Genomic DNA, 11934 nt, shown 5'->3' with positions numbered 1-11934 from the left:
AACTTTTACAGATGCATAATCGAGAGCATCCTGTCGGGCTGTATCACCGCCTGGTACAGCAACTGCTCCACCCACAACCGCAAGGCTCTCCAGAGGGTAGTGAGGTCTGCACAACGCATCACCGGGGGCAAACTACCTGCCCTCCAGGACACACACCTACACCACCCGATGTCACAGGAAGGCCAAAAAGATCATCAAGGATAACAACCACCCGAACCACTGCCTGTTCACCCCGCAATCATCCAGAAGGCGAGGTCAGTACAGGTGCATCAAAGCTGGGACCGAGAGACTGAAAAACAGCTTCTATCTCAAGGCCATCAGACTGTTAAACAGCCATCACTAACATTGAGTGGCTGCTGCCAACATACTGACTCATCTCTAGCCACTTTAATAATTAAAAATTGGATGTAATAAATGTATCACTAGCCACTATAATCAATACCACTTTATATAATGTTTACATACCCTACATTACTCATCTCATATGAATATACTGTACTCTATACTATCTACTGCATCTTGCCTATGCCGTTCGGCCATCGCTCATCCATGTATTATTATATATATATTCTTATTCATTCCTTTATACTTGTGTGTGTATAAGGTAGTTGTTGTGAACTTGTTAGAGTACTTGTTAGATATTACTGCATGGTCGGAACTAGAAGCACAAGCATTTCGCTACACTCGCATTAACATCTGCTAACCATGTGTATGTGACAAATAACATTTGAATTGATTTGTCTATGTATACAGAGATGGTCCTCAGTGTACATAGAGTCTATGTCCTGAACACACCAAGTTCCTCTGGTTCCAGGAAGATTGTGTGTGGGTGTGGGTGTGGGTGTGGGTGTGGGTGTTTTCCCGGCAGTTTCGGCCGACATATCATGTCAGTGTACAAAACAGCAGCGTCAAGGTTCAGCGCTTATCGCTTTGAGTGTTTTACACCACCTTTCCATTACTCTTCACTCTGTTTTTGTTGATGGAAAATCTTAATTTGGGTAAATGTAGAAATAAATATCATACTGATAATTGCTAAAACAAACATGGTCCAGGGGCAATGATGTTGCTTAGCAGATTCCTTAGCACCATATCACACAAATTACTTCTAATTTGGGACATCATTCTTTGATTAAAAGGTCTATTTTTATTACAGAAATTGCCAAATACCAAATCACTTTTTAAAGCAGTCCCACTTGCAGTCTACAGTATATACCAGTTGAAGTCGGAAGTTTACATACACTTAGGTCGAAGTCATTAAAACTCGCTTTTCAGCCACTCCGCAAATTTCTTGTAAACAAACTATTGTTTTGGCAAGTCGGTTAGGACATCTACTTTGTGCATGACACAAGTAATTTTTCCAACAATTGTTTACAGACAGATTATTTCACTTATAATTCACAGTATCACAATTCCAGTGGGTCAGAAGTTTATATACACTAAGTTGACTGTGCCTTTAAACAGGTTGGAAAATTCCAGAAAATTATGTCATGGCTTTAGAAGCTTCTGATAAGCTAATTGACATCATTTGAGTCAACTGGAGGTGTACCTTTGGATGTATTTCAAGGCATACCTTCAAACTCAGTGCCTCTTTGCTTGACATCATGGGAAAATCTAAAGAAATCCGCCAAGACCTCAGCAAAAATATTGTAGACCTCCACGAGTCTGGTTCATCCTTGGGAGCAATTTCCAAATGCCTGAAGGTACCACGTTTATCTGTACAAACAATAGTACGCAAGTATAAACACCATGGGACCAGCCGTCATACCGCTCAGGAAGGAGACGCATTCTGTCTCCTAGAGATGAACGTACTTTGGTGCGAAAAATGCAAATCAATCCCAGAACATCGGCAAAGGACCTTGTGAAGATGCTGGAGGAAACAGGTACAAAAGTATCTATATCCACAGTAAAACGAGTCCTATATCGACACAACCTTAAAGGCCGCTCAGCAAGGAAGAAGCGACTGCTCCAAAACCACCATAAAAAGCCAGACTACGGTTTGCAACTGCACATGGGAACAAAGATCGTACTTTTTGGAGAAATGTCCTCTGGTCTGATGAAACAAAAATAGAACTGTTTGGCCATAATGACCGTCGTTATGTTTGGAGGAAAAAGGGGGAGGCTTGCAAGCCAAAGAACACCATCCCAACCGTGAAGCACGGGGGTGGCAGCATCATGTTGTGGAGGTGCTTTGCTGCAGGAGGGACTGGTGCACTTCACAAAATAGATGACATCATGAGGTAGGAAAATTATGTGGACATATTGAAACAACATCTCAAGACATCAGTCAGGAAGTTAAAACTTGGTTGCAAATATGTCTTCCAAATGGACAATGATCCTAAGCGTACTTCCAAAGTTGTGAAAAAATGGCTTAAGGACAGCAAAGTCAAGGTATTGGAGTGGCCATCACAAAGCCCTAACCTCAATCCTATAGAAAATGTGTGGGCAGAACTGAAAAAGCATGTGCGAGCAAGGAGGTCTACAAACCTGACTCAGTTACACCAGCTCTGTCAGGAGGAATGGGCCGAAATTCACCCAACATATTGTTGGAAGCTTGTGGAAGGCTACCCGAAATGTTTGACCCATGTTAACCTATTTAAAGGCAATGCTACCAAATACTAATTGAGTGTATAAAAACTTATGTGATGAAAATAAATAAATAATTCTCTCTACTATTATTCTGACATTTCACATTCTTAAAATTGTCACAAGCGTCGTAATGAACAGACCAAAGCGCAGCGTGTTGAGTGCTCATTCTTAATTTATTTTATGAGAACACTTAAACAGCAAAATAACAACGACCAACAGTTCCGTCAGGTAAAACAACTAAACGGAAAATAACCACCCACAAAACCCAAAGGAAAACAGCCTGCCTAAGTATGGCTTCCAATCACAGACAACGAAAGACACCTGCCTCTGATTGGAAACCATACTCGGCCAAACATAGAAAACGAAGCATAGAAAATGAAAACTAGAACAAATTCCCCTTGAACCAAAAAACCCCAAAACACACAAAACAACCCCCCTGCCACACCCTGACCATTCTACTATGGCAAATGACCCTTTTCACTGGTCAGGATGTGACAAAAATAAATTGGTGATCCTAACTGACCTAAGACAGGGAATTTGTACTAGGATTAAATGTCAGGAATTGCGAAAAACTGAGTTTAAATGTATTTGGCTAAGGTGTATGTAAACTTCCGACTTCAACTGTGGGATCCATAAATAACCACACCAGACCTAGGCTATCAAAGACCATTAGTCCCACTAACAACTTGTGCCCCCTTCTCTATGACGTCTGTTGAATGGACAATCTACTATATCTTCTCACACATCATGCATAAAACAACAACATTTATTCTTACTCTTCCTTCACCTCAATATACCCATGAGTTGTGTCCCGCCACCCGCCAACCCCTCTTTTGCGCTACTGCTACTCTCTGTTCATCATATATGCATAGTCACTTTAACCATATTTACATGTACATACTACCTCAATCAGCCTGACTAACCGGTGTCTGTATGTAGCCTCGCTACTTTTATAGCCTCACTACTGTATATAGCCTCTGCTGTTTTTCAATGTCTTTTTACTGTTGTTTTTATTTCTTTACTTGCCTATTGTTCATACCTTTTTTGAACTATTGGTTAAAGCCTGTAAGTAAGCATTTCACTGTAAGGTCTACACCTGTTGTATTCGGTGCACGTGACAAATAAACTTTGATTTGAGTTATTTTGTTTTGCCTAGACCATAAACCTTGTTTTCAAAATCTATATTTTATAGCTTGTTTTATTAAACATTTTAGTTCCCGTCAGTATTTGAAACTGCATCCGCTGTATTTTAAACTGCATCCTCGTCTGATAGACTTCCCGGTAGTGACGTTGCAGCGTCACTGCAAAGATTACCGTGTCACATCTGCTGGATTGTATGGGGATAAAGTTAAAGTCTGAAGAAGACTTTTTATAATATCGGGCTTCCTCTTACCAGACAGTTGATATAGCAGCTGAGGTCAGACATGTTATACAGAAGAGCAACGAAGACCTAGAATTTCTCCCAAATGACTTCCCATCTCCGCCCTGAATTTCACGGTCAAAATGAAATACATCATTCTATATTTAGGTCATATATGCCCATAATCCACTGTATATTTAGATCAGGTATGCCTACAATGTGCTTTTGAGATATTGTTCAGTTTGGTAGAGTGGAATTACTCTTCGAGTTGTCATTACAGGAAACAGTGACATGTCACAACCACAAACTACTGTAATAGCGCCTCATAAAACATAAATTGGCCCATTAGGTCCATAACAACCTGATAACAGCATGAAAGTATGCTATTGTTTGATGTGTTTTATTGAAGTGAGGAGACATTTACCGGTAAGGGGGAAGTAGATAGTTTAATAATTGTCTTTTGGCTTTGGAAAGTGTACTCCGTGACAATGCACAACAACAAGACAGTATTGTCGTTGTAGTGTATATTTTCTGTGGAAATGGAGCCCATATACCCTTTCTTTTGTTCCTCTCTTTAGAACTCAATGTGAGCGTACCACCCACTTAACCCCTCTTTTGTTCCTCTCTTTAGAACTCAATGTGAGCGTACCACCCACTTAACCCCTCTTTTGTTCCTCTCTTTAGAACTCAATGTGAGCGTACCACCCACTTAACCCCTCTTTTGTTCCTCTCTTTAGAACTCAATGTGAGCGTACCACCCACTTAACCCCTCTTTTGTTCCTCTCTTTAGAACTCAATATGAGCGTACCACCCACTTACCACCTCTTTTGTTTCTCTCTTTAGAACTCAATGCACCCTATTTCCTTGTTTCTTTATTATACCATGCAGAAATAGATTAACAAATACACTGAGTGTACAAAATTGAGTTGCATCCACTTTTGCCTTCAGAACAGACTCAATTCGTCGGGGCATGGACAAGGTGCCCTAAGCTTTCCACATGAATGCTGCCCCACAGTTGTGTCAAGTTGGATGGATGTCATCCAGGAAAAGGTGGCTACTTTGAAGATTCTCAAATATAAAATATATTTGGATTTGTTTAACACTTTTTTTGGTTACTACATGATTCCATATGTGTTATTTCACAATTTTGATGTCTTCACTATTATTCTACAATGTAGAAAATAGTAAAAATGAAGAAAAACCCTTCTAATACTTTGACCGGTGGTGTATATCATGGAAAGAGCAGGTGTTCCTAATGTTTGTACACTGGGGTATAAGCCTGATAAGATGATAAACCTTATCATAGTTAAAGATGATACACCTTTTTATAGTTAGTTTTGCGTCTTTCTGTATCTGGATTGATAAGTGTAGTCACACTGTATGTGATAGATTTTGATAATACTTACATTGTTAATTCATAACTTTATCTTAAATTAGATTAGAATATATTTATTTTTCCTTTGAAGGAACTTTTGGAGTGGACACTTTTTAAACACTGACCTTAAAGTGCCCTAAAAAGCTAAACAATGGAACTGATATTAATATTAATAGCAAGAGCAATTCAGATAAACCTATTTACTGTGATAAAAGATCATATTTTTAATAAAATACATGATACATGAATATGTAAATATTTAGCTGGGTCACATAGCAATACGAAAAAAAAGCACATTTTATTTGGGTACTGATCAACATTTGTACTATGAGAAAATAAATCATTCACAATTTGTATAGTTAGCTATTTTGTTCAAAGGAACTCACAGCTTGAATGATTATAAAACATTCATATATTTTAGGCATTGCAATATACCTTATCAACCAGAGTATGTTAATTATGCATCTTGAAATACACAGAAGACACACAAACCTCAAGGGCATTGTAAAAACACATTGTCAGAGAAAAGAGAAAGCTGTAAAGATCATTCTCCAGTGCCCTTCATTCAGTTTCCAACACGCTCTCAGGATGTGACTCTTGTCGTCGAGGTGGCGATCATTGCCATCGTGAACGCAGGATCAGGGTGGCTGTCGAACCAAACAGTAGAGTCAGGGAGTAACTGAAGACATGGCTTCCCCCTGCTGGTGTGGTGAGAGTGGTTGGCAATGTGGCTTTTGTTTCGGCAGTTGTTGGTCCAATTGTAGAATTATTTAGGTCAGTTGTTTGTCCTATTGTAGAATGATGTTGGTCAGTTGTTGATCGTATTGTAGAATTATTTTGGTCAATTGTTGGTCGTATTGTAGAATTGTTTTGGTCATTTGATGATCCGATTGTAGAATTATGTTTCTCAGTTGTTGGTGTTGTAGAACTCTGTTGGTTAAAATTGAATAATTTACATTAGGCTACATATTAATTCACCCATGTTTGAAACTGAAATGAATTAGGGACAGTTTGAAATTCGCTGGGGTGGTATAATTTCTTCCATCCTAGCCAAATGACATCGCGTTGCTATTGATCAATCGAAGCTCACTATAGTTTCCAGACCCTACTGGATTGGCTGTTGATACCTAGCATTACAAGCCTGCTTGCTAGCACCAACATGAAGGTGAAGCTAGCGTATAGTGGATCACTGCTGTTATTCACTACACTTTTCCAAGCGCTTACTATACCACAGGTCAACATAGTCTACCAGTCTGACTGTCTATCTTGCCCTCTATCCACCATTAGGTCCACTTAGAGTCACATCTCCCCATCTTTCATCCTTTCTTTCTCTTTCTCCCCCTGCAGAGCATTGCTAAGAGAGTGGGATGCTAATGAGTTTAAAACATGTTCAGCTATTATTACTGAGTTAGGTTTAAGTACATTACCTGTGCCATGGTGGAGGCCAGCAGGGCCAGTGTGCAGAGTCCCAGAACTAGGTTCTTCATATTGCAGAGAGGTGAGGTGTCTTATGGGTCAGATACTAGAGGAAACTGCTGTCCTGGGTTAGTCCTGGGTCTACAATCCTGGGTTTGCTATCCTTGGTCTGATCTGGCTGTGTAGAGTCTGACTACAGCTGAGGGTGAGCCAGGTCTTATATAGCGTCCATCCAGGAAACAACCTTGGCCAGCCCACATTACAGAACGGGAGCCGCCCATGAATGCAAAGTTGCCAAAGCCTTGCCCATTAATTCGCAGACAACATTTCTCTGTATTTCATCTGTAAACATTTGTGATTAAAGAAGATGTATGATTGTGCAACATCAAAGGAGGTCCATGCAAACAAAACTATATATTTATTTCTCTAAAACAACGTTGGAGGCGGCTTATGGTAGAGAAATTAACATACAACTGTCTGGCAATAGCTCTGGTAAACATTCCTGCAGTCAGCATGCCAATTACACGCTCCATCAAAACTTGAGATAACTGTGGCATTGTGTGGTGTGACAAAACTGAACATTTTAGAGAGGCCTTTTATTGATCCCAGCACAAGGTGCACCTGTGTAATGATCATGCTGTTTAATCTTGATATGCCACATCTGTCAGGTGGATGGATTATTTTGGCAAATGAGAAATGCTCACTAACGGGGATGTAAACAAATTTGTGCACAACATTTTAGAGAAATATTATTTTTGTGCGTATGGAACATTTCAGTGATGGGACTTTACATGTTGCGTTTATGTTTTTGTTCAGTATAAAAGGAAAAAGGAAAATGCCATTATACTGGGAAAGATGGGTTAATCTGTGGACATCGGAGGGTTGGAGTTAAGATCAGAATGAATGATGAATTGGTCCCTGCAGCCCAAAACACGCTGCCACAATACCCACAGGCAGAGGGAAAAAACACCTGCACCTCAGAACAAACACAATGACGAAAAATAATCACGCACAAAGAACAAACCTACACAGAACGACTAAATAACCCTCCCCCACTAATGAACTAATACTAAACAGGTGCCAACTAAACTAGACCTGACCAACAGAAAATAAAAGAGGATCGGTGGCAGCTAGTAGGCCGGCGACGCCGAGCGCCGCCCGGGCGAGGAGGGGCGCCACCTTCCGTCGATGTTGTGACAGTACACCCCCCCCCCCCCCCGCCCCCTTGACGCGCGGCTCCCGCAGCACGCCGACGCCGGCCTCGAGGACGCCCCGGAGGGCGAGGCGCAGGGCAATCCAGATGGAGGCTGTGGAACCAAAATGTCCTCCACCGGTACCCAGCACCTCTCCTCCGGACCGTACCCCTCCCAGTCCACGAGGTACTGCAGTCCCCTTACCCGGCGCCTGGAGTCCAAGATGGACCGGACTGTGTACGCCGGGGCCCCCCCAATGTCCAGGGGGGGGCGGGGGGACCTCCTGTACCTCAGCGTCCTGCAGCGGACCAGCTACCACCGGCCTGAGGAGAGACACATGAAATGAGGGGTTAATACGATAATAAGAGGGAAGCTGTAACCTGTAACACACCTTGTTTATTCTCCTCAGGACTTTAAATGGCCCCACAAACCGCGGACCCAGTTTCCGGCAGGGCAGGCGGAGGGGCAGGTTCCGGGTCGAGAGCCAGACTCTCTCCCCCGGGGTAAACACGGGGGCCTCACTGCGGCGACGTTCTGCGCTCTCCTTCTGTCGTCCCCTGGCCTGTTCAATGGATTCTTGAATGGCGTTCCAGGTCTCCTTAGAGCGCTGGACCCAGTCCTCTACCGCAGGGGCCTTTGTCTGGCTCTGATGCCAGGGCACCAGGACCGGCTGGTAACCCAACACACACTGGAAAGGTGATAGGTTGGTAGAGGAGTGGCGGAGAGAGTTCTGGGCCATCTCGGCCCATGGCACGAACCTCGCCCACTCCCCTGGCCGGTCCCGGCAGTAGGACCGCAGAAACCTGCCCACATCCTGATTAATCCTCTCTACCTGCCCATTACTCTCGGGGTGGAAACCTGAGGTCAAACTGACCAAAACCCCCAGTCACTCCATAAACGCCCGCCACACCTGGGACATGAACTGGGGACCTCGATCAGAGACGATGTCCTCAGGCACCCCGTAGTGACGGAAGATGTGGGTGAATAGAGCCTCTGTGGTCTTCAGGGACATAGGAAGACCGGGTAAAGGGAGCAGACGGCAGGACTTAGAGAACTGATCCACAACGACCAGGATCGTGGTGTTCCCCTGAGACGGCGCGAGATCGGTGAGGAAATCCACCGACAGGTGGGACCATGGTCGCTGTGGAACGGGGAGGGGCTGTAATTTCCCTCTAGGCAGGTGCCTAGGAGCCTTACACTGGGTGCACACCAAACAGGAGGAGACATAGCGCCTCACATCTTTCACCAAGGTGGGCCACCAGTATTTCCCACTAAGAACCGTCCGCTCAATCCCTGGGTGACCCGAGGAGGGTAACGTGTGCGCCCACCTGATCAACCAATCACGGACACAGAGCGGGACGTACTTACGACCCACGGGACCTTGAGGGGGAGTAGGTTCCGCCCGTAACGCCCGCTCGATGTCCGTATCCACCTCCCAGACCACCGGTGCCACCAAGCAGGAGGCTGGAAGTATGGGAGTGGGATCGGTGGACCGTTCCTCGGTGTCATGGAGATGAGACAGTGCGTCATCCTTAGTGTTCCGGGAACCTGGGATGTACGAGATTGTAAACTGGAATCTCGTAAAGAATATTGCCCACCTGGCTTGACGAGGGTTCAGTCTCCTTGCCGCCCGGATGTACTCCAGGTTACGGTGGTCGGTCCAGATGAGAAAAGGGTGTCGTGCCCTCTCAAGCCAATGTCTCCACACCTTCAGGGCTCTTACCACAGCCAGAAACTCCCTGTCCCCCACATCATAGTTATGCTCCACTGGGCTCAGCTTCTTAGAGAAGAAAGCACAGGGGCGAAGTTTGGGGGGGCGCGCCCGAGCACAGTGATAGCACGGCTCCCACCCCAGCCTCGGACGCATCCACCTCCACTATGAATGGCAAAGAGGGATCCGGGTGCGCCAGCACTGGAGCATCGGTAAACAGAGTCTTCAGCCGACTAAAAGCCCTGTCCGCCGACCACCGCAACCGCACCGGGCCCCCCTTCATCAGTGAGGTAATAGGAGCCGCCACCTGCCCAAAGCCCCGGATAAACCTCCGGTAGTAATTGGCAAACCCCAAGAACTGCTGCACCTCCTTCACCGTGGTGGGAGTCGGCCAATTACGCACGGTCGAAATGCGGTCACATTCTATCACCACCCCGGATGTGGAAATGCGATACCCAAGAAAAGAGACGGCTTGTTTGGAGAACTCACATTTCTCAGCCTTGACGTATAGGTCATGCTCCAACAGTCGCCCAAGCACTTTGCGCACCAGAGACACATGCGCGGCGCGGGTGGTGGAGTAGATCAGAATGTCGTCGATGTCCACCACCACACCCTGACCGAGCAGGTCCCGGAGAATCTTGTCCACAAAGGAATGGAAGACGGCGGGAGCATTCTTTAATCCATACGGCATGACCAGGTACTCATTATGGCCAGATGTGGTACTAAATGCAGTTTTCCACTCGTCCCCCTCTCGGATACGCACCAAATTGTACGCGCTCCTGAGATCCAGTTTCGTGAAGAAGCGCGCCCTGTGAAATGACTCCACCGCCGTGGCGATGAGAGGTAGCGGGTAGCTGAACCCCACCGTGATGGAATTTAGACCTCTATAGTCAATGCACGGGCGCAACCCCCCCTCCTTTTTCTTCACAAAAAAGAAGCTTGAGGAGACGGGTGATTTGGATGGACGAATGTATCCCTGCCTCAAGGACTCAGTGACGTATGTCTCCATAGACACTGTCTCCTCCTGAGACAGGGGATACACGTGACTCCGGGGAAGTGTAGCGTTCACCTGGAGGTTTATCGCACAGTCTCCTCGTCGATGGGGTGGTAATTGAGTCGCCTTCGTTTTACTGAAGGCGATAGCCAAATAGGCATACTCTGAGGGAATGTGCACGGTAGAGACTTGGTCTGGACTCTCCACCGTCGTCGCACCGATGGAAACCCCTAAACATCTGCCCGAGCACTCCTTCGACCACCCCTTAAGAGCCCTCTGTCTCCACGAAATCTTAGGGTTGTGAGTGGCTAGCCAGGGGATCCCTAGCACCACCGGAAATGCCAGGGAATCAATGAGAAAGAGACGGATACTCTCCTCATGACCCCCCTGCATTACCATGACCAGTGGCACAGTGACCTCCCTGACCAGCCCTGACCCTAGTGGTCGACTGTCTAAGGTGTGCACGGGGAAGGGTTGGTCTAACTGAACCAGGGGAATCCCTAAGTTACTGGCGACCCCACGGTCCATAAAACTCCCCACTGCACCTGAATCGACTAGCGCCTTAAACCGGGAGTGAGAGGAAAATTCAGGGAAGGAAACTAACACATACATGTGACTGACAGGGGGCTCTGGGTGAGACGGGTGCTGACTCACCTGAGATGTCGAAGGAGTGCTCTGCCTGCCGTCTGGACTCCCGGGCGAGCTCCTCCAGCACCGGTTGGCAGTGTGCCCTCTGTGACCACAGTGGGTGCAGGAGAGGGCTCCCCCTCCAGTCTTCCTGGCTGCAGCCCCCCCTATCTCCATAGGGGTGGGAGCAGGAGGGCTAGGAGGTGGAACGAGCAGGGCCCGGTTCGGACGCCCGCGGGCGGCCAGCAGGTTGTCCAGTCGGATGGACAGATCTATCAGCTGGTCCAGGGTGCTAGTGGTGTCCCGACAAGCTAATTCCTGGCGGACGTCCTCCCTCAAACTACAACGGTAGTGATCTATCAGGGCCCTCTCATTCCACCCCGCTTCAGCCGCCAGGGTCTGGAACTCTAAGGCAAAGTCTTGCGCGCTCCTCGTCTCATGTCTCAGGTGAAACAATTGCTCAGGTGGTCCCTGGCTGAGTCCGGACTGTCCCAAATGGCGTTGGCCCATGCCAGGGCTCTACCCGTGAGACACGAGACGAGGACGCTGACACTCTCCTCTCCCGAGGGAGGAGGACGGACGGTCGCCAGGTACAACTCCAGGTGGAGTAGGACACCCTTACACCCAGCGGCTGTCCCATCGTACTCCCTCGGGGGCGCGAGTTTAACCCCG

General features: G+C 46.3%; 1 long non-coding RNA gene across 1 annotated transcript; it reads right to left on the bottom strand.

Moving 5' to 3' along the window:
• Positions 1 to 5520: 5520 nt before the first annotated feature.
• LOC115173429 (uncharacterized) lies at positions 5521 to 6927 on the bottom strand. The gene is made up of 2 exons (XR_003871608.1): positions 6749 to 6927; positions 5521 to 6251 (listed from the first exon to the last, which is right to left on the bottom strand). It is a non-coding gene; the product is annotated as an uncharacterized LOC115173429 (long non-coding RNA).
• Between the last annotated feature and the right edge of the window lie 5007 nt (positions 6928 to 11934).

Source organism: Salmo trutta, chromosome 34 (genome assembly GCF_901001165.1).
Source record: "Salmo trutta chromosome 34, fSalTru1.1, whole genome shotgun sequence".
NCBI lineage: Eukaryota > Metazoa > Chordata > Actinopteri > Salmoniformes > Salmonidae > Salmo > Salmo trutta.
The sequence above is the reverse complement of the archived record's forward strand: the minus strand, read 5'-3'. Positions and strand labels throughout refer to the sequence as shown.